Here is a 23,365-nt window from a genome sequence, read left to right on the forward strand (position 1 = left end):
AGGGTTCTAGAGGGGAGGAGGGTAGGGGGATAGGTTAGCCTGGTGATGGGTATTAAAGAGGGCACATTCTGCATGGAGCACTGGGTGTTATGAACAAACAATGAATCATGGCACACTACATCAAAAACAAATGATGTAATATATGGTGATTAACATAACAATAAAAAAATTAAAAAAAAAACCAGGGAGCCTGATGCAGGGCTCGATCCCAGGACCCTGGGGTCATGACCTGAGCTGAAGACAGACGCTTAATGACTGAGCCACCCAGGCGCCCCAAGCTCGCTTAGTTTTAACTCACCATCTCTCCTTTTCCCTGGCCTTCTTTTTGGGGCTCCTGAATATCACCTACTTCTGTGTTTGGGGTTCTCCTGAGCATGTAGGACTCTATGCAGGTGTACTCAGGCCTTGCACAGAGATGTAACATGGGGGCACAGAGGCATTCTGACTGGCTGTGCCTGGATCATTGCTAGGTTTAAATTGTACTGTAATTTCACCTGTTTAAAATATGATTCCTTTTTTGAGAATTCAAACTTCTCTGAGAGGCAGGATCTAAGAGTCCATACAAGTTATACTTATACAGACAGGCCTAGGGAGGTCCATCCTGTAGTGCATCCTGCATTGTTTAATAGGCATAAGCTGTTATGTTTGTGCTGTGTGTCGTGTTGGGTTGTATATAAGCTAGACAGATCTTTTCTTCCTTAGGCCCAGGCCCATTATTTATGGGCTGAATTGTGTCCCCCTCCCAAATTCATATGTTGAAACCCTAATCCCCAATGTGACTAAATTTGGATATAGGGCCTCTAAGGAGGTAAATTAAGGTTAAATGAGCTCATGAGAGTGAGGTCTCACATGATAGCACTAGTGTTTTTATAAGAAGAGACCAGAGGGCTCTCTCTGTATTCACAGAGGAAAGACCGTGTGGGGGCATTGCAAGAAGGAAGTTGTCTGTCAGTCAGGAAGAGAGATCTTGCCAGAAACTGAATTTACTGACACCTTGATCATGGACTTCTAACTTCCAGAATTGTGAGAAGATAAATTTCTGTTGTTTAAGCAACCCAGTCTGTGGTGTTTTGTTATAGAAGTCTTAGAAGATTAATACAAGACCACTTCTGGGAGTCTGCATTTCATCCTGGAAAGTCTTTGAAGCAAATTAAGCTTGGGACATATAGCATCATCCATTTCACATTTGAAAGCAAGTATCTCTGGCTGTTGTGTAAATAGTGACATAAAAAGGAGGGCAAGAGTGAAAGTGGAAAGTCTGCCGAGAGGCTGCTGTAGTGGTCCATGGGAGAGACAATGACATTTTTCACCATTTGATTATTTAAAGCAGAAATGACAACTCTAAATTGGGCAGTCTGTAACTTATTCTAATTGTTCCTTTTATAAATATAAGGGTAAGAATATGTATCAACAATAGCACAGAGAGTGGGGATTTGGGGCTAGTAGACTGATACTATTGAAATTAATACATTTTATGTAAGATGTTACACTATTAACATAAAATTGATAGTGATAATTGTACTATTCATGATGTAACCTCTAGTTAACATGAAAAGGATGCAGAGATATATAGCTAAAAAGCCAATAAAGGAACTTAAATGAAATACTAAGGATATTTTGCCTCAAAATGAGGCAGAAAAGAAGGGATGGAGAAAAGGAAACAGATGGAACGATGAGAAATCAAATAGCAAAATGGTAAACCAAAATCAAGCTGTCTCTAAAATCATATTCAATGTAAATGGAATGACTATACCAGTTAAATGATGGAGGTTGTCTGACAGGAGGGGGGAAAAAAGCAGGATCCAGTTAAATCCTATCTACAGAAACATACTTTAATTATAAAAGCGGATAAAAAATGACAGCAAAAGGATGGGGAAAGATAGGGCATGCAAGCAATAAACAAGGGAAAGATGCAATGACTATATTAATATTAGACAAGATAGACCTTGAGATAAGAATTGATAAAGAGGGACATTTTATAATGAAAACAAGGCCAACTTATCACAAGACATAACAATTATTAATACATATGTGCCTAATAGAGCTTCCAATTATGTGAAGCAAAAATAGCCAGAATTAAAGGGAAAATAGACAGTTGCACAATCATAGTTGGAGATATTAACGTGTCCTCTCAATAAGTAAGGCAAGTAGACATAAAAATCAATAAAGAATAGAAGATATGAACAGTGCTATTAACCTCCTTGATCTAATTGTTTATAAAACGCAACATTCTGTAGCTAGAATACACATCTCTTTCGTGTGCCATGGAGCTTTCAAGATGTATGCTGATCCATAAAACAAATCTCAATTTTAAATTGATGCAACTAGTTGGATGTATGTATTAAAGCTAAACTATGCTTACCCTGTGGATCAGCAAACCTATTTATAGGTATTACCATTGAGAATCGAATGTACCAAAAGGCGAGCACAAGATTGTGCACAGCAACTTTATTCATAATACCCTAGTTCTAGAAAGCAGCTAAATGCCCATCAGCAGGAGAATGGAGACATAGTGATATATTCATTTAAGACAATATAACACAGGTAGAAAAATAAACTTTTGCTACACAGGACAGTATGGATGATCTTGTAGATATAATGAAAAGCTCCAGAATCCAGGTCTAAATCTAGTCATACTGTATGATTCCATTTATGTGAAGTTCAAGAACAGGCAAAATGAATCAACAGTTATAGAAGGCAGAAGAGTTGGAATAGCTATTACTTCCTGGGGTGGGAGACATTGCCTGAGAGGGGAACAAGGGAGCATTCTACATGCTGACAATTTATGTCTTCCATAGGTAGAAGTTAAGTCCAAGTCAAGGTAACTGACTGGTCTAGTTCAAGAGGCTCAGCCTCAACCCAGCAAAACGAACTTTGTAAGGATCTTGGTTTTCCAGTCAGTATTCCTAGGGGTTCCACATGGTTCCCACAGTAGTACTGGTAGATCATCTCTCTGCATCCTTTCCCCATCACCCATGGATTCTTTCCAAATATGATGACTTGAACTATATGTTCTTTTGGATAGAAGCTTGAAAACAGGTGATCTTTGTACTAATTATATAAAGAGATTTTCTTGATCAAATTACTGATTGAATCAATCTTATAATGAGACCTTTAAAAAAATAAATGGTAGTTGCATTTATTTTTTAAAGAATTAAAAAAATTTTAAGTAATCTCTACACTCATTATGGGGCTTGAACTCACAACCCTGAGATCAAGAGTCACATGCTCCACCAACTGAGCCAGCCAGGCACCCCTACAATGAGACCTTTTGATTGACCTAAAAATACAAATTGTTTAGAACTCTTTAGGAGCACAAACCTTCCTAAACTGATATACTGACTAATCTTTGAAGTGTGGTCTCAATAGGCAAAACTTTTTGGACAGTTGAAGTTATTGTGAACTCGTGAAAAAGAATTTTTTAATAAAAGGATTTCCTACTTTTCATATATTTCTTGCCGTTAGGTGTCCTTTCTTGATTTTTCCCCCTGTTATTCGTGGTATGTCTCATAGTAAGCATAACTTCACACAAGCCCAGACAAGCTCGGGCAGCCTTGCATAAAACTTTTGATAGAAATGGATTATACATTGTGGTTTTCCCACGGTGCCACAGTGGGAGAGTCTGCTTTGTGTGAATGGAGGTCGTGGTTCTTGGATTCCCCACGAAAGATTTACATGAGGATCCGCTCTTGAATAAAGACAGCCAGAAGAAAAGTAGTAAGCAGAGAGCAGTTTATTGAGGACAGTATAATCTCAAGGTGGGAGAGCAGGGAGACCCAGAGGTGGCAACTATACTGGGGTTAGGGATATCTTTTCTTTTTATGTTTGCACAGGTTGTGGGTCATAGCTAGGGGGGTCTCTGACTGAGATTGTTTCCAGTCGTCTAAGGGACTCCTCCTATGGGCGGGGAGGGAAAGTGTTTGGCCCTACAAGGTTCTGGCCAGAACAGTCATGGCCGTCTTCGGGTGGGGGGGCAGGGCGGTCAAAACCGCAATGTAAAGATATTATAATGAATCTATAGGTTACCCTGGGGCAGAGGTTGAACAGGAGAGCGCATGTTCTGCACTTGTAGCTCTTGGTCTGTCAGCCCTGGCGTGTTGGAAGCCATAAGGCCAGTATGTTAAGAGCCACAAAATCAAGATGTTGTGCCTTCAGGCAGGCTTCTAATGTGTCATCTATTTATCACCGCTTTTGCCTCCATCTCCTGTCTGACTAACTGCCTACTCTATCGGTAGCTTTAGGGACATCAGATAAGTCTCATACACATAGATGTGTGATAGTATAGTATGTGTTAGTAAAACAAGTGTTAAGAGTCAGACCTGAATCTAAACAGTGGCTTGGTTCTTAGCTGCTGTGCAACGTTAGGCAAGTTACTAAAACTCTCTGAGCTTCAGTTTCCTTACCTGTATAATGTAATTAATAATCATTGCCTCACAGGGTTATTGTGAGGTTAAACATCTAGAATGGTGTCAAGCATATTATAAGGGCTCAATAAACAATGATTTTATTATTTTATGATGATGATAATGCTGCTGCTGGTGATGCCATTAAACTTAGTGGAATTCTGACCTCCTCCTTCCATAAATATAGGCAAAAACATCAGCACACAGTTATGCAAAATTAAATGAGTTCTTTTGCTCTTTACTTTCTGGATAATGGGGCTTATAAATTCTTCATAAAGCACTTTGGATTCTGGAACTAAAACTCTGAAGAAGTCTAATGACTAAATAAAATTTAAATGCCATTAGTACTTCACATAATTATCACAAAATGCCAGAGGGATATTTGGAAAATAAATAAATAGAGTCAGCTATTTTGTTCTCTTTAAGATTTCTACCAAGATGTTAATAGACAGAAAAACATTAAAGATACTGTATGAATTTTTTTTGTTTTAATTTTTTTAAATCCCACATTGCTTAGCGGGGGAGGATATGACTATTAGCAAATTTCAGAGTAGTTTATTAGCTTTTATTAGTTTTTAGCTTTTAGAATCAGAGTTAGTTTTGTGAATCACCTAATTACACTCAATGTTGGTGCTGTTGACATTCTGCACAGTCACTGTAGAACAATGCATGTGTGGCATGTGTACTCTATAGTTAAATCTGACAGAATCATTCTTAATGTCTGGGGATTTAGGGACCATTGTAAAATAATTGGCATGGAAACTGAAAGTGTTTTTCTCTTCTTAAATCGCAGTATTGCACTTAACACAACATATATGGACAAGGGGCTGGGAAAGAGTACAGGGCTCTATTATTAAGAAATAAAATGATTAATATATATTTGTTACAAATTTTCTGTTATCAGTGAAAGAGAAGATTGAATGACATGCTTAGGTCTGTTTGAAAGAAGCAGGAATTTGATTCAAGTGAAATTTTATTTATTATTTTATTATTTATTTATTTCATTATTATTTATTATAGTTTATTATTTAATTTGTGTAAGAAACTAAGCATTTTACATATATTATCTGATTTAATCTTTCAGTGCCCCTGTGAGGAGGTGCTCAGTGGAAAATACTGTATTCTTTCAACAACAAATACTTACTGACTACTTACTAGGTATCAGTCATTATGCAGGACATTGGGATTCACCAAGTATGTTTTCTGCTTTCTGAACTCTCGCAAAGGGTGGGAATCACCAATATATAAATGGGAAAAAATACAGTTTTAATAAGTAGGGATAGTAAGAATAAAGTATCAGTATTGATTTTTTTTTTAAAGATTTAAAAAAAATTTTTTTTGAGAGAGAGAGAGTGTGCGCACACAAGAGCAGAGGTTGAGGGGAGTGGGAGAAGGAGAAGCAGATTTCCCTGCTGAGCAGGGAGCCCAATGCAAGGCTAGATCCCAGGACCCTGAGATCATGACCTGAGCTGAAGGCAGAAGCTTAACCGACTGAGCCAGCCAGATGCCCATATCAGCATTGATTTCTAAGCGTAGTTGATTTGTAGGTAGGCATTCTTAAAACAGTCACTATATCACTTTGGAATTGGAAGATTCCCCAAGATTCAGATTGTAGGGCAGGGATGTCTCAGACCTCCTTTACTGTCAAAGATTTAGTGACTATGTACGCCGCACATCTGTGACGGCATTGTGCTATGGCATGTGGAGTGCACAGCCATGCCCATCACTGAAGGTGATGGCCTGGATAAGCATACCTGGCTCCCTCTTCCACACACTGAGTATCACAGATGGGGCCTGGAGGGTGTGTTTCTGATGGTGGTATTTCCAGAGATGTCTCTGAACGAGAGCAGGTGTAGGGGACTTAAGTATCTGGAGTGACGGCCCGAGCCTCTCCTTTGCCCGTGGATGGGGGCAGATCTCAGAAAAGCGCTGCCAGTGTCTGCTCCCACTGGCCTCTGGTCCTTGGATGGGCTTTCTCATTGTTTAAATCTGCACAGAGCTAGACAGCAACTGGCCAGAGGGGCTGAATTTACCACATCTCTCCTTGTCTGGAGGAGGCCGTATGTCCTAAAAGCTCCAGGGAGTCTTCCTCTCTGTCATCCCCCTCAGGGCAGCAGCTTACTGCTCTGACTCTGGCAAGAGCTGTTTAGTTGTTCATGGCCCACTGGCTTGCAGTTTATGTAGACAATGTAGGAATTACAACCATGAGCATGCAGGGTCACTGTCCTTCTTGAAAGATAGTGGATCTCAGTCCTTGGATGCATGTTAGAACTTCTAAAAATACCTATGCCTGGATGCTGTACAGACCACGAAGTCAAATAGCTGCGGCTGTCTGTGGTCCAAGTATCGGTAGATTTTAAAATCTTCTCATGTGCTTCTAATGTGGCCAGGGTTGCAAATGACTAATTCACTGACTCAGGATGAACACACTCAGTAGTTAAAAGAGGTGATTAATATTGAGGCAAAACCAATGGATAAATAGCATGGAGCATTAGCGCAGAAAAAAATGAATCAAACTTTCGAGTAGATGAAATGGAGCAACAACAACAAAATTACTTTCTGAAATTGGATTTCACAATTCAGTAAAATAACTAAAAAAATAGATATCTAGGAAACCAAGTGGCATAAGTAGGTTACAAGATGGGAAAATATAAAGAAATGGAAATCAGAAGTGAAAGATAGGTAACTGATGACGAAGAAGGAAAGAAAAATAGAGGATAGGTAATAACGAAAGAAATAACAGAACCTTTTCAGAGATAGAAGAATGACTTAAAGGCTCCATGGCTCCCAACTAGTATTGAAATTAAAGGCCACAATATCAAGTGGGAGCAAAAGAACAACATATAACTGATTATTTAGTTTAACGCCAGAACTCTAAGGATCACATATATAGCTAAGAGAACATTCTAATCTTAGGAAAAAAATTTTTTTTTTTTTGAGAATACAAGATGCAATTGGTATGTCATCCATCTATCCTATGTAAGAAATTATTCAAGAATAATACAAAAGGGTTGAGTCATCTTTTAAAAGGGTGAGGATAGTATAAAATGAATATATGATGTGGGTGGTTGGCCAAGTGGAGAGAGACTTGGAGTGAAAGCATCCTTATAATTTCATTTGGGCCACGGAAATAAAATGGTCAAGTAATCTATCTTGGTTGGTAGCATGACTACTTAATCTGGATTCATCAGTAGTGAAATGTAGGTTTCATTATAACTGTTGGGAACTGATATATATATATATATATATATGGGACACCTGGGTGGCTCAGTCAGCTAAGCGTCTGGCTTGGGCTCAGGTCATGATCCCAGTGTCAGGCTCTCTGCTCAGCGGGGAGTCTGCTTCTCCCTTTACCCCTCCCCCTGCTCATGTTCTCGTGCTCTCTCTCTCCCTCTCTCTCAAATAAATAAAATCTTAAAAAAAAAAGAATGGATATACAAACAGTAATAATAATGAAGTGTGATTATCTTTCCAAAGTAACCAGTGGTGGTGGGTGTGGGGAATAATATGGAAAAAAAAATAAACTTGCCAGAAAGAGTAAAAATGAGAACAAACATAACAATGATAAATAGATAAAATGAAATTAAAGTATAAGCATAAAACCACATTATCAATTATCACATTACATAAAAAATACAATTTCCATTACACAATTCAGAGACTCCATACGTGATTAAAATGCAAAAGTACTCAAAGAAGAGCGAATAACTATTGGTGACTGTTAAGACCATATTACTTAAGTGGGCCAAACCTAGGACAATAGAAATAAAAATGACTTGGACCGAGTAAAATTATGGTAGTAGGTTTTAATATAGCAAAATGTTAGTGATCAATTCAATAAAAAAGCCAGACTACCTTGTATTTTACTTATGTAATTAAAAGCCCAAAGCAGTATATACTAAAGAAATATTCTAGCTTATGTGCAAAGAGCAAGTATTATTTTTTGGTTCACAGGCATGTACAATGATTAAAAAATGAGTAAGACCATAACCTACTAAAAATTTAGAGATTTTGCAAGTCACATTTCTTATTATGGCCAATAAAACTAGAAACCAACAGTACAATTACTATAAAAATCCTGTAATTTAAAACAGAAACCCTCAATTAAAGAAAATATTTAAAATATCACAAATTATCTATATAAACAACAAAAGATCAGCTTGCATTATGGCTTATGTGACATTAGCCATTACTTTATTTGGAGAAAATTAGTTTTATTAAAACAAAGTCTCATAATAAATATAAACTATTTAGCTTGAGAAACTAGAAAATGCGTGGTAACAATATACTTATAAGAATGAAGCTACTTGGGCGCCTGGGTGGCTCAGTTGGTTAAGCGACTGCCTTCGGCTCAGGTCATGATCCTGGAGTCCCGGGATCGAGTCCCGCATTGGCCTCCCTGCTCAGCAGGGAGTCTGCTTCTCCCTCTGACCCTCTTCCCTCTCGTGCTCTCTATCTCTCATTCTCTCTCTCTCAAACAAATAAAATCTTTAAAAAAAAAAAATGAAGCTACTGATAATTAGTGATGTAAAAGATAAAATTAAAGAAAATTAAAGATAAAAGTATATTGTCAAAAAAATAAATATACCCCAAAATATGGGCCTAAAGGGCCTAAATATACCCCAAAATATGGGTCTAATATATGGGGTTTTTCTAAAGAAAAAGCAAATGGAAAATATGAAAAGATAAATGTATACAATAATTAGAAAAGTACAGTTGATGGTACCACAGACACTGAAAAAATAAACAATTTATAAGAGAACATTACTTGTATTTTTTCTGAGGATGATACTTTATTGATAACTGGTTTCTTATTTTAATATTCTGGGCATATTTATTTCAGCATTGTTCAGCAAACCCTCGACCCCATCACTGTTGGCACTTCATTTAGGTCTGACAACTTTCTTCATAGTACTAAGGTACTCACATTGTGTTATACCACTTTCATCTTTCAAATAGTACTACTTTTTAGCTATAGAATAGGGTTGTTTATCATGAACTCCTATAATCAATTCTAGCTTGATACTTCAAGAAAGAATTCACTTAGCAGAATCAACTTATTTGTTTGTTGTTTTCCTGAGCCAAGAGACTCCCTTGTGACTTCTTTTGTATCAGCTAGACACAAGAAGGGCACTCTCTTCTTTAATAATAACTTTATTCCCAAGACTCAGCATTGTGGGGCAGTTCAATATCAAGTTTTCAGACTACTGCCATCATTGAACTGGTTGAAATGTGTTTTTATTATAATAGGAATAAATTTCATTATGCTATTGTATTATCCATGAAAATGCATTAAAACTAACCATGTTCAGGTTAGTCATTGAAACTTCAACAATTACATATAAGTATACTTCCTCTTGAGTATAAAAATCAGTGTCTCAACATTGAGGCTCTTGGAAAGTGATTGGAAATTGCGACGGTAACTCTTGGTGGGGCATGACTTTAAAATTGACATGGAAGGTCTCTAGAGTCAAGCACAGAGCCTTTGAATTAAACTGAGCAACACAACTGCTGATAGAAATGCCCAACATTGGGTATTATCATTTAAAAATGGCCGTTTTGGTATATTGGAAAATTTCTCCCCATGTTTTCTCTAGATTTTTCCACTTACTACAACTACCTAGGCCTCCAATGCTGGAACCAGATCCTTTGGCTTAATTAGGTACAAACCTCCTTTCCATTGGCTTGTCCACATGTAGCTTTATATGCACACCCAAAGCAAGCTTTAATAGGTGCTTTGGCTTATGTTGATAAACAAGAGAAAGAAAATGTCAGGTAGTTTCAACATTTTTTAATTAAAGTGTGGTTTTCTTCTACTACTCCCTACAGTTTGACTAACAGATATTATAATATCTTAGTGTTATATTAAGATTATAATAGTTTGTTTAAAGGAATATTGTAACTCACTGTTTCTGCTACTCAAAGTAGAACCCAAATTTTCCTTAAAACAGAGAAATAAGGTCATGAATTTTAATACTTTTATTCTGCAAGACATATGTCCACTGGATCTTATTTTGTGTTTTTTGTTTTTCTGTTCCTCCAAAGCATGAAATTAAAATAGCTGAAGTAAAATGAGTAAGTGATAGGGTGTATGATTTTAGTTCATTTGTTGTGGTAGTATTCTAAGTTAAATTATGTTTGAATTTTGTTATCATCTGTGTATTCTTACAGAGAGACAAATTTTTTTTCTGTTGAAATCCTTGAATTTGTAACTTAAACCTTGAATTATGGCAGATAAAATTATCTGAATTGCTATAATGCACTTATCACGAAGCTCCATTTCCCTATGCAACAGGATGGAGAGGATACAAAATGATATTTATTATTTAAGAGATGATGTATCAAGCAAGAAAAGCATATAAACCAATATATTTATTTTCAGGTGTTTAAATGAAAAATACTAAGCTGAAATGTTTGATGGTCAAAGAAGCAATTTATAATGAGTATGTGATAATATCGTAGACTTTACTCCTACTTTACATCACTAAAGTCTGCATAGGTTGATCTTAAATTCTGTGGAAAGGTTTGTAACTCCTTAAGCTGTCCTTGTCTCATCTTGATCCTTCCCTAGGAAAGGGAATTAGGTTGTTTAGTATCTTTATAAAATTGTCATACATTTCTGTATTTTTCCTTCAAAGCAACAGCAATGATAGTTTATAGAATGCTTTCATGTACACATAATCCTGAGGATTATTGTTCTGATTTAATGACTTGATAAGAACATGCGTCTCTCCAGTAACAGAGCTGGAAACTCTGAAGAACTGCTTTGGGATTTAGGATGCAAGGCATGTATAATTTCATATTTTCATGGATAAAATAGGTAAGCTGTCACAGAGTAATTATGTGCATATGGGAATGTTTGTTATTTCTACCAGGCCCCTGTAGCTTCACTTCCTTTCATACCTGGCTCCAACATGTTCTTCAGTTCAACTTCAGTTCCTAGAAATATTGTTCACTTTTTTGATCCTGTTGTCCTTTCATCATGTTTGCCTGGCAAAATCCCAACAATGCTTCAATCTAATTGTCCATCTTATTTAAACCTACACCAAAGTTGTCCAACACTGCTGGCCACAGATGTTAATATCTATCAATTCATAATCTCTGTTTTTTTCCAAGGGGGAAGAACTGTGTCATGGAAATATCATGGATGCCATTTCTCTATTCCCTGACTGTTGATATCCCTTCATAACTTCTTGTTTTTCAGCATCTGCTATTAGCATGACATTGACTTGGAATATATTTTATTTTAAACTTATATATCTTTAACCTAATCTTGGAACTAATTATTTGAAAAGAACATGTTTTCCAAAAGAAATACAAGATACAGGTGGCGGCTGGTTCCTGAGGGAGTTGGGTCCTGCAGAGTGAAGATTTAAATTCCAAGGTCATGGCAAAACATCTGAAGTTCATTGCCAGGACTGTGGTGGTACAGGAAGGGAACATAGAAGGTGCATACAGGACCCTAAACAGAATCCTCACCATGGATGGGCCCATTGAGGACATTAAGCGACGGTGGTACTGCGACAGCAGTACTATGAAAAGCCTTGTTGCCAACGACGACGGGAAAGCTACGAAACCTGTCCCCGGATCTACAACATGGAAATGGCTCACAAGATCAACTTCTTGATGTGAAAGAACCGGCCAGATCCATGGCAGGGCTGCCGAGGCCTGTGGATCGTAGGCCCAGTATGAAAATCCCTATCCAGCTGTCTCCTTTCTTTCTCCAGTCCCATTTTCTCTTACTTTTCTTACAATAAATTTGATCATGAATGTGCAAGAAGGCCTGCATATATAGAAGCAATCCTATAGTCAGCAATGGACCCTCTCTTTTATTATGTGAAGGAGAAACTAAGTCAAAAAGTAGTCTAAGAGTAGAATGGTGGTTGCCAAGGGCTGGTTGGGAATGGGGAATTAGTGTTTCAAGGGTACGGAATTTCAGTTGGGGAAGCTGAAAAAGTTCTAGAGACAGATGGTGGTGATACTTGCACAACAATGTGAATGTACTTAATGCCACTGAACTGTATACTTGCATGGTGAAAATGGCAAATTCCATGTATATTTAGATATAATAAAAATTTTTTAAGTAGTCTGGGAGAGGTGAGGAACTTTTCTAAAATGTAGTGGAATATATCTACCATTTCCTACTCAATTCTTATGAAACCCAAAGCAAGACATTATTGGAAAAGCATCTGTTACTCTTTACTGAACTGTCCCCTCCCACCAACTGTTAGATAAAAGGAGAGGAGAGGAGCCATCTACGTATTTGGAATAAATTTTGCTACTGAAACACCAAAAAAAAAAAAAATACAAGATACAAATAAAACATAATATTATATAAAGCTTGTATCACCAAGTAATATGGAACAAAAGTCAACTTATCTCTAAATTGACATGATATAGTTCCACAGACTATGCCCCTGAACATTATTGGTTAGGGAAATATTCTCAGTGCCAGATGTTTCATTACTTGGGTGTATTTTTATAAAATGGAAACTCATTGATTGCCATCAGATGGAAATTAGAAAGAAAATCAAGTATTTAAAATCATCTCAGTTTATTTTACCTGATATTTTTAAGCATAAACATATATGTATATACACACACACACTCATCCATTTAAATATAAATGCATATGTATATATGTAGGATTTTGCTGAACTCATGCAGTGAATTTTACTAAAATTATTGTAATATTTTTATAAACGTGTTTTCAATTCTTTTGGCAATACCTGCCGTAAGTGTACATGCTAAATGTTGTAAAGTGTACATGCTAAATGTACATGCTAGTATGTTTATAGAAAATGAAGATAATATTCATCTGAATTTCTTTTAAAAATAGTGTGAATGTCTTTAACTCAACTCTGGGTATCAAAGGCCAGATGACCAAGACGTTTGTGTAGATTTAAAGCATCACTGATAATTACCTTTACCATTGCTTTTTATTTTTTCATTCGGATTTGAGTTACTGTTACAGTCTTTTCATTTCAGTTTTGAAGAACTCCTTTAGTATTTCTTACAGGACAAATGTGTTAGCAATGAACTCTTTCAGTTTTGTTTATCAGGGAATGTCTTTTATTTTATAACACTGCTTAGCTTTTGTTGCTTGTTGGTGCATAGCCTCCAGGTTAACCAGAAGTGGATACTTAGGATATTCTCAGGTCTTCCTTGAGCATATGCGCAGCCCTGGACATGCGCATAGCCCTATGTATGTGCCTTCTAGATTGCTAGGAATACGTTACAGTTTTTCTTCCTTTTTTATTTTTATTTTTTAAAATAATTTTTTATTGTTATGTTAATCACCATACATTACATCATTAGTTTTTGATGTAGTGTTCCATGATTCATTGTTTGGGCATAACACCCAGTGCTCCACGCAGAATGTGCCCTCTTTAATACCCATCACCAGGCTGACCCATCCCCCCACCCCCCTCCCCTCTAGAACCCTCAGTTTGTTTCTTAGAGTCCGTCGTCTCTCATGGTTCACTCCCCCTCCGACTTACTCCCCTTCATTCTTCCCTTCCTGCTATCTTCTTCTTTTTCTTTTTTCTTAACATATGTTGTATTATTTGTTTCAGAAGTACAGATCTGTGATTCAACAGTCTTGCACACTTCACAGCGCTCACCATAGCACATACCCTCCCCAATGTCTATCACCCAGCCACCCCATCCCTCCCACCCCCCACCACTCCAGCAACCCTCAGTTTGTTTCCTGAGATTAAGAATTCCTCATATCAGTGAGGTCATATGATACATGACTTTCTCTGATTGACTTATTTCGCTCAGCATAACACCCTCCAGTTCCATGCATGTGTTGCAAATGGCAAGATCTCATTCCTTTTGATGGCTGCATAATATTCCATTGTGTATATATACCACTTCTTCTTTATCCATTCATCTGTCGATGGACATCTTGGCTCTTTCCACAGTTTGGCTATTGTAGACATTGCTGCTAGAAACATTGGGGTGCACGTACTCCTTCGGGTCCCTACATTTGTATCTTTGTGGTAATACCCAGTAGTGCAATTGCTGGATCATATGGTAGCTCTATTTTCAACTGTTTGAGGAACCTCCATACTGTTTTCCAGAGTGGTTGCACCAGCTTGCATTCCCACCAGCAGTGTAGGAGGGATCCCCTTTCTCCGCATCCCCGCCAACATCTGTCGTTCCCTGACTTGTTAATTTTAGCCATTCTGACGGGTGTGAGGTGGTATCTCATTGAGGTTTTGATTTGGATTTCCCTGATGCCGAGCGATGTTGAGCACTTTTTCATGTGTCTGTTGGCCATTTGGATGTCTTCTTTGGAAAAATGTCTGTTCATGTCTTCTGCCCATTTCTTGATTGGATTATTTGTTCCTTGGGTGTTGGGTTTGATAAGTTCTTTATAGATTTTGGATACTAGCCCTTTATCTGATATGTCATTTGCAAATATCTTCTCCCATTCTGTCGGTTGTCTTTTGGTTTTGTGGACTGTTTCTTTTGCTGTGCAAAAGCTTTTTATCTTGATGAAATCCCAGTAGTTCATTTTTGCCCTGGCTTCCCGTGCCTTTGGCGATGTTTCTAGGAAGAAGTTTCTGCAGCTGAGGTTGAAGAGCTTGCTACCTGTGTTCTCCTTTAGGATTTTGATGGACTCCTGTCTCACGTTTAGGTCTTTCAACCTTTTGGAGTCTATTTTTGTGTGTGGTGTAAAGAAATGGTCCCATTTCATTCTTCTGCATGTGGCTGTCCAATTTTCCCAACACCATTTGTTGAAGAGACTGTCTTTATTCCATTGGACATTCTTTCCTGCTTTGTCAAAGATGAGTTGGCCCTAGAGTTGAGGGTCCATTTCTGGGCTCTCGATTCTGTTCCATTGAACTATGTGTCTGTTTTTGTGCCAGTACCATACTGTGGTCTGAAAATATGCACGAAATAATCCCATTCTTTTGGTAGCGGTTGAGACCTGATTTGTGACCTAGGATGTGATCAATTCTGGAGAATGTCCATGGGCACTAGAGAAGAATGTGTATTCCGTTGCTATGGGATGGAATGTTCTGAATATGTCTGTGAAGTCCATTTGGTCCAATGTTTCATTTAAGGTCTTTATTTCCTTGTTGATCTTTTGGTTAGATGATCTGTCCATTTCAGTGAGGGGGGTGTTAAAGTCCCCCACTATTATTGTATTGTTGTCAATGTGTTTGTTTGCTTTTGTTATTAATTGCTTTATATAATTGGCTGCTCCCATGTTAGGGGCATAGATATTTACAATTGTTAGATCTTCTTGTTGGATAGACCCTTTAAGTAGGATATAGTGTCCTTCCTCATCTCTTATTACAGTCTTTGTTTTAAAATCTAATTTGTCTGATATAAGGATTGCCACCCCAGCTTTCTTTTGGTGTCCATTAGCATGGTAAATGGTTTTCCACCCCCTCACTTTCAATCTGGGAGTGTCTTTGGGTCTAAAATGGGTCTCTTGCAGACAGCATATTGATGTGTCTTGTTTTTAATCCAATCTGATAGCCTGTGTCTTTTGATTGGGGCATTTAGCCCATTCACATTCAGGGTAACTATTGAAAGGTATGAATTTAGTGCCAGTGTATTGCCTGTAAGGTGACTGTTACTGTATATTGTCTGTGTTCCTCTCTGATCTATGCTGCTTTTAGGCTCTCTCTTTACTTAGAGGACCCCTTTCAATATTTCTTGGAGGGCTGGTTTCGTGTTTGCAAATTCCTTTAGTTTTTGTTTGTCCTGGAAGCTCTTTATCTCTCCTTCAATTTTCAATGAGAGCCTAGCTGGATATAGTATTCTTGGCTGCATATTTTTCTCGTTTATTGCTTTGAAGATATCATGCCAGTGTTTTCTGGCAGGTCTCTGTGGATAGGTCTGTTGCCAATCTAATATTTGTACCATTGTAGGTTACATATCTCTTCTCCCGAGCTGCTTTCAGGATTTTCTCTTTGTCTCTGAGACTCGTAAGTTTTACTATTAGATGTCGGGGTATTGACCTATCTTTATTGATTTTGAGAGGGGTTCTCTGTGCCTCCTGGATTTTGATGCCTGTTTCCTTCCTCACATTAGGGAAGTTCTCTGCTCTTATTTGCTCCAATATACCTTCCGCCCCTCTCTCTCTTTTTTCTTCTTCTGGGGTCCCAATTATTCTAATGTTGTTTCGTCTTATTGTATCGCTTATCTCTCGAATTCTGCCCTCGTGATCCTGTAGTTGTTTCTCTCTCTCTTTCTCAGCCTCTTTATTTTCCACCATTTGGTCTTCTATATCGCTGATTCTCTCTTCTGTCTTATTTATCCTAGCAGTTAGTGCCCCCATTTTTGAGTGCACCTCATTAGTAGCCTTTTTGATTTCGACTTGGTTAGATTTTAGTTCTTTTATTTCTCCAGAAAGGGTGTGTCTGATAACTTCCACGCTTTTTTCAAGCCCAGCTAGTATCTTTAAAGTCATGATTCTGAACTCTAGGACCGACATTGTACTAATGTCCGTATTGAGTAGGTCCCTGGCTGTTGGTACTACCTCTTGTTCTTTTTGCTGAGGTGATTTTTTTCGTCTTGTTATTTTGTCCAGAGGAGAACAGATGAATGAGAGAACAAAATGCTAACAGGTTAACAACATCCCCAGCAAATATACTGTATACAAATCAGAAAAGACCTGAAAGCAGAGGAAATGAAAGGGAAAGAAAGAAAAAAGAAAGAGAAAAGAAAGAAAGAAAAAAAAAAACAAAAAGAAAGATAAAAACAAAAACAGAACATTACAAGAAAAACAGAATATGATCAAATATGATCAGGTTAGTGCATAGATCAGTGCCACACCCTAGATTTTGGGCGTATTTTGGTCTGTTAGAAAAAAGTGCCTGCTAAAATTTGAAAGGAAGAAAGACATATATGTACAAAATAAGGGTTGATACAATGAAGGGATGGAAGATGACTGTAAAGATGAAAATTATAGAAGATTTTATAAAAGGAATTGATAAGTTGTTTGAAAAAAGAAAGAAGAAGATTTAAAAAAAAAAGGGAGAGAATGTAATCAGGCAGGAGACTAGAACAAAGCCATACACTAGTGATTTAGGGTATATTTTGATCTGTTAGAAGAAACTGTATCTCAAAATTTTAAAGAGAGAACAACTTATATATATATGCCAAAAATAAGGATAACTACTATGAAGGGATAAAATATGACTCTAAAAATGAAAAATAAAAAAATGTTTTTTTTAAAAAAGGGATTGATAAGATGTTGGTTGAAAAAGGGAAAAAGAAAAATTCAAAAAACACAGTTAAAAAATTAACTTTGAAAAACTAAAGAATCATGGTAAAATAAGCCATGAATTCTATATGCAGTTTTCCCCTAGCGCTAGAGTTCTCCCGTTCTCCTTGATCGGTAAACTTGGTCTTGGCTTGCTGCCTGTTCGTGCTGATCTTCTGGGGGATGGGCCTGTTGCCGTGGTTCCCAAATGTCTTTGCTGGAGGCGGAATTACCCCGCCCTTGTCGGTTCGGATTAAGGAAGCTGCTTGGGTTTGCTCTCAGGAGCTTTTGTTCCCTGCAAGCTCTGGTACAGCTTTGGAGGACCAGGGTGAAAATGGTGGCTTCCCAATCTCCGCCCAGGGGAGTTGAGAACTCAGGGCCCCGCTCCTCAGTGTGCCCCCAGAGAAAAGCAGTCACTCCCGTCTCCCTGGTCTCCGGCCGCACTCCATGCTCACCCGGCCTGTGACCAAGCATTTCTATCTCTGGCACCCGACCCTGTGTGGAGTCTCCAAACCCAGCAGATCCCTGCGGTGCGCTCCCGCGCCGCTCCTCCCGGGGGAGGAAGAGGAGTCTCCCCAGCTCTGCCGCTTGTTGGGTCCCTGCTGGAGGAGCAGTGGCCCGACTGGGCCGCGGATCACAGTTTATGGCCACCCGGAGCTGAGAGCCCGCGCCTCGGCTCCGTCTCTGCAGCCGGCTTCCCCGCTCTGATACCTGGGACCTCTGCCGCACTCAGGCACCCCCAGTCTTTCTGTGACCCTGAGGGTCCTGAGACCCCACTGTCCCGCGAGGGTTCCACCCCCCGCTTAGCCACTGGAGCGACGGTTCCTCAGCGGAGCTGTCTTCTAAAAGTTACGATTTTGTGCTCCACGGCTCTAGCACTTGCCAGAAGCAGCCAACAGAGGCCCCCTCCCCCACCGTCTATCCTCCCGAATATCACCTCGGATTCACTTCTCCTCATGTCCTTCCTTCCAGTAAGTGGTCGCTTCTCTGTTCAGAGTTGTTGCTACTCTCTTCTTCGGTCTCCTGTTGAGTTCGTAGGTGTTCAGAATGGTTTGATCCCTATCCAGCTGAATTCCTGAGACCAGACGAAATCCAGGTCTCCACTCCTCTGCCATCTTCTCCGCCCCCACGTTACAGTTTTTCAACCCCCTCTATGGACATCTAATTCCTCAGCTTTTCCCTTTATTCATTTTTATTTTTTTTATTATTATGTTAATCACCATACATTACATCATTAGTTTTTGATGTAATGTTCCATGATTCATTATTTCCATATAACGCCCAGTGCTCCATGCAGAACATGCCCTCTTTAATACCCATCAGCAGGTTAACCCATCCTCCCACCCCCCTCCCTTCTAGAACCCTAGTTTGTTTTTCAGAATCCATCTTCTCTCATCATTCATCTCCCCCTCTGATTTCCCCCCTTCATTCTTCGCCTCTTGTTATCTTCTTTTTTTTTTTTTTAACATATAGTGTATTATTTGTTTCAGAGGTACAGATCTGTAATTCAACAGTGTTGCACAATTCACAGCACTCACCATAGCACAAATCCTCCCCAGTGTCTATCACCCAGCTGCCCCATCCCTCCCACCTCCCCACCATTCCAGCAACCCTCACTTTGTTTCCTGAGATTAAGAATTCTCATATCAGTGAGGTCATATGATACATGTCTTCCTCTGATTGACTTATTTTGCTCAGCATAACCCCCTCCAGTTCCATCCACATTGTTGTAAATGGCAAGATTTCATTCCTTTTGATGGCTGCATAATATTCCATTGTGTATATTTACCACATCTTCTTTATCCATTCATGTGTTGATGGACATCTTGGCTCTTTCCATAGTTTGGCTGTTGTGGAAATTGCTGCTATAAACATTGGGGTGCACGTACCCGTTTGGATCCCTACATTTGTGGCTTTGGGGTAAATACCCAGTAGTTCAGCTTTTCCTTTTAAACTTCATGATTAGCCTATTGTTTGAACTGTTATCCACTTCCTCAGGCATTCATGATGTTAAGCAATTGCCTCTAATTGTTTTTGACATATTTCTCCACTTAATACTTTCTCCCATGGAGTCTTTGCACTGAGTGAACTTTGAGTCAGTGCTTATAGACTGATTGTCTGTGTCCCCCACCACCCCCCAATTCATATGTTGAAATCTAATCCCCAATGTGATGGTATTTGGAGCTGGGGCCTTTGTGAGGTGATTAGGCCATGAGGTAGGAGCCCTCATGAGTAGGATTAGTGCCCTTAATAAAAGAGACTCCAGAGAGCTCTTTCACTCCTTTTGTTGTGTGAAGACACAGTTAGAAGACTGCCTTTTGTTAATCAGCAGGCAGGCTCTTCCCAGACCCTGAATCTTTGGGTGCCTTGATTTTTGGACTTCCCATCCTCCAGAACTCTTTGAAATAACTGTTTGTTGTTTAAGCCATTCAGTCTATGACATTTTTGTTATAGCAGCCTAAGTATGGACTAAGACAGTCAGTTAAAGACTGGCTTTGCCAGTGGAATCTTCTAGGGAACTACCAAACTGGTTAAATGATGAAAATTCTCTTGAATGGGGCATTGAAAGGGCTCCAGTCCTGTTTTTCTTCCTCCATTGACTGCCAAACTGTTGGTTTTCCTGTGATTGTGAAGCTGTTGTTTTCAAGGCTATCACAGATGGCAAGGGGTGAATAGGAATAGGGCATGTTAAAAATGCCATGAACCTCTCTGTTCTTCCCGAGATTTAGCAATTTTTTTGAATTAAACACTCTCTAGATTGCTGCAAACCATCAGTTAATTCCAGAGTTCTGAAAGGTTGATTCTGACCATTAAACACACACACACACACACACACACACACACACACACACACAGAGTTTTCTTGTGTCTTTTATGGAAGGTTTTGGAGATTTTTACTAATACCACCTATTCAGTTTCTCCTTGATTCTTATTTTGATCAGCGTGAGATAGGTATGTTAACAATATCAAAACTGTACTACTTAGAGGCAGGTAAAAGGGGTTGTGCCCATCTTAGTACCTGCACAGTCCACACAACTTCTATACAGAGAACATGCCCATGGTAGCTTAATACCATATTAATGGTGGCTATTGGCTTAAAAACAAGCAACAAACAAATAATAATAAAAAATAATGGTCACCCAAAACAAGTGAAAGGTTAAAAGCAAGTGTGGGAATCCCAGGTCTGCAGATGGTTCATTTGCCTGATTCTGGTTTTCCTAATCTATAGTGATACCAGAGACTTCCCAGATTACTCTTGAGTATTAGCTACAGCATAAATCTGTGTGTGTCACATAACAGGGATTCAATCCAAAGCAGCTATCATCAGTAGAAAGGTACTAATCAGTAATAACTATTGTTATTTTGTCATTTATATGCCATGGCTCACAGGGCATATTGAGTATACTTTCCCAAACTGAGTTAAAAAACTCGGAGATGCTTATAAGTTTTGTCCTTGGAAATGTGTGTAAGGTTATGTAGATTTCTGGGAGTTCATGTTGGGGGGTGGTAATGAAATGGAAAACAACTATTACATGAATGTGCCATTGAGTTTAAACATGTGAGTGTGGGGTGGATAGGGAGGGTAGGTGTGACTTGTGTATGGTATTGTGAATGAGTCCACGCATCCCAGACGGGAAATGGATGGTGTGGCCTGGGGCTTTAAATTGGTTAAGCCAAGCCATAAGGAATAAAAAGCAGATACAGGATAGGTGAATTGAGGACAGGGAAGAAAGAAGGAGAAGGCTGAGAGTAGAGAGCTGTTCACATGTAGGAGAACAGAAAGAAGAGTGGATAAACTGAAGGAATAAATAGAATTCGATGGACCATTAAGAAAACAAGAAGCAAAGTAGGGAGACATCACGATTCCTGGTGGAAAGGAGAAAGTAGAATTATTGTATTTCTGGCTTTGGTGTTGAAGGTATTCTTATTTCTCCTCCCAATTTAAATTGAACTTTTCTTCTCCCTTTAGAGATGGTAGAGTAACCATAACAAAATGATTGTAAGCATATGGTGTGTGTTAATGTGATCATTCGCCTCCTCATTATGCATTTAGTATGACCATTAACATCTAACTGCCTAATTTCCCAATAACCATTGAAAAATTAGAGCTGCATCATTGCCACCTACTACTCACCATAATAATTTTGGCATTTCTAAAAGCATTTAATCTTTGTAAAATTATGCACATCATTTGCCTTTTGTGTATTTTTGACTTTTGGCCTATATTGACATTATTTGTGAATTATGTGTCCATATAAAATAAAAATTACACAGTTAATCTTTTATATAAAAGTAAATTACAGTTATATTTACCAATTTTTAGGTTTTTTTTTCCTTTATAAGATCAGTGTTTATTTGCTTTTTGTATATCTAGGTCCATATCAAAGCTTTAAAAAATTATCATCTACACGAATATGGTAAAATACCCACATCTTTCAATGCTTTGTTTAAATTGCTTCCATAAATCTCCAAGAAGAAATGCTTACTGTGTACACATGTGTAATTCATTATTCAGTGGGAAAGATTCCTATGAAGCTGAAGACTTTTGTGTGCTTCTGGCTATAGATGGAAATGTGATCTTTGGTGATTTTCACATTAGAAGTGTGTACACATTCATACTCAAATGCTTACACACAAGATCATCTATTTCTCTCACATTCTCTCTCTCACACACACACAAACACACACACACACACTGATAAGTCCATAAACTCACACACACCCATGCTCAACTGCAGAAAGCCACATACAGTATTCAGACACTTGTATGCATATGCAGGTGTAGATATTTAAAATGCATTGTGAAAATTTTCTGTTTGTTTTGGAATATGGAGAACTCTTCTTTTTACAATGTATTATTTTCACTACTATTGAGGAGTAACCCTCAGATTTAGCTGCCTTTCATCTTGGATGTGAATAAGCAACTATTTATGCATTTGATTTTGAAATACACGAAATGTTTCTCTTAGATACCAACCCTTAATTTTCTCTTTAGGTGTTTGATTAGTCTTAAAAGCATTTGGGTTAGAAATGCACATAAAAAGTTACAATTTTAATGTTTCTCTTAAAGACATGGTCATTTATAGATTTCCAAAAAAGAGTTAATAGTCATCAATTAAATAAATCTTCTGTTAGGATTATAGCTAACTGCACAGTGATTCTACCTGATGCCTTTCTTTCCACTTGTTCTTCTTGTGTAGTAGGTTTTTATTTCATGAACTTTACCCTACATCCAATCTGAACAAGTATACTGCATGTTCCAGTCACAGCCAGCCCAGGACAACTGACCACAGCTGTATAGGTTATCAACTGGACAACTATGTAGGGGCTGTGCCCGTGTAACTTTGTATAATACCTCCATCTTCATTTTGAGTAAACCAGTCCACAAATATGTAGAAATAACATCAGCTCCACCTTGGTTTCTGCAACCTGTCTGAACCAGGAAGCTGTACCAGCAAACTGTAATGAGCAGTGCTGCAGTGTTTCTCCATGCTTTGCACCCAGGCAGCTGAAACTATGGCTGAAGGAGAGATACATGAAACATGTTTTCTTCATGAAAATAACCTGTTCTGCAAATCTGTCATTTGGGAGTTTCAGAACTTGAACTTGAAGGAACCCTAAATTGAATTTATCAGTCTGCCTTTTCCTGAATATCCCTTGAGAGATGAGAAAATAGAAGCCCAAAGAAGGATAACAACTTGCCCAAGATCACAGGAATAATTTGTGTCGAGGC

The 23,365-nt window shown here is 38.4% G+C and overlaps 1 pseudogene; it reads left to right on the forward strand.

The window, feature by feature from the left end:
* Positions 1 to 12,520, forward strand: part of LOC141370807 (small ribosomal subunit protein bS21m pseudogene) — a 45,804-nt pseudogene extending 33,284 nt beyond the window's left edge.
* The last annotated feature ends 10,845 nt before the right edge of the window (positions 12,521 to 23,365 follow it).

The sequence above is a fragment of the Callorhinus ursinus genome, unplaced genomic scaffold, assembly GCF_003265705.2.
Source record: "Callorhinus ursinus isolate GAN/ISIS: 27379988/994484 unplaced genomic scaffold, GSC_fseal_2.0 scaffold46, whole genome shotgun sequence".
Taxonomy (NCBI): domain Eukaryota; kingdom Metazoa; phylum Chordata; class Mammalia; order Carnivora; family Otariidae; genus Callorhinus; species Callorhinus ursinus.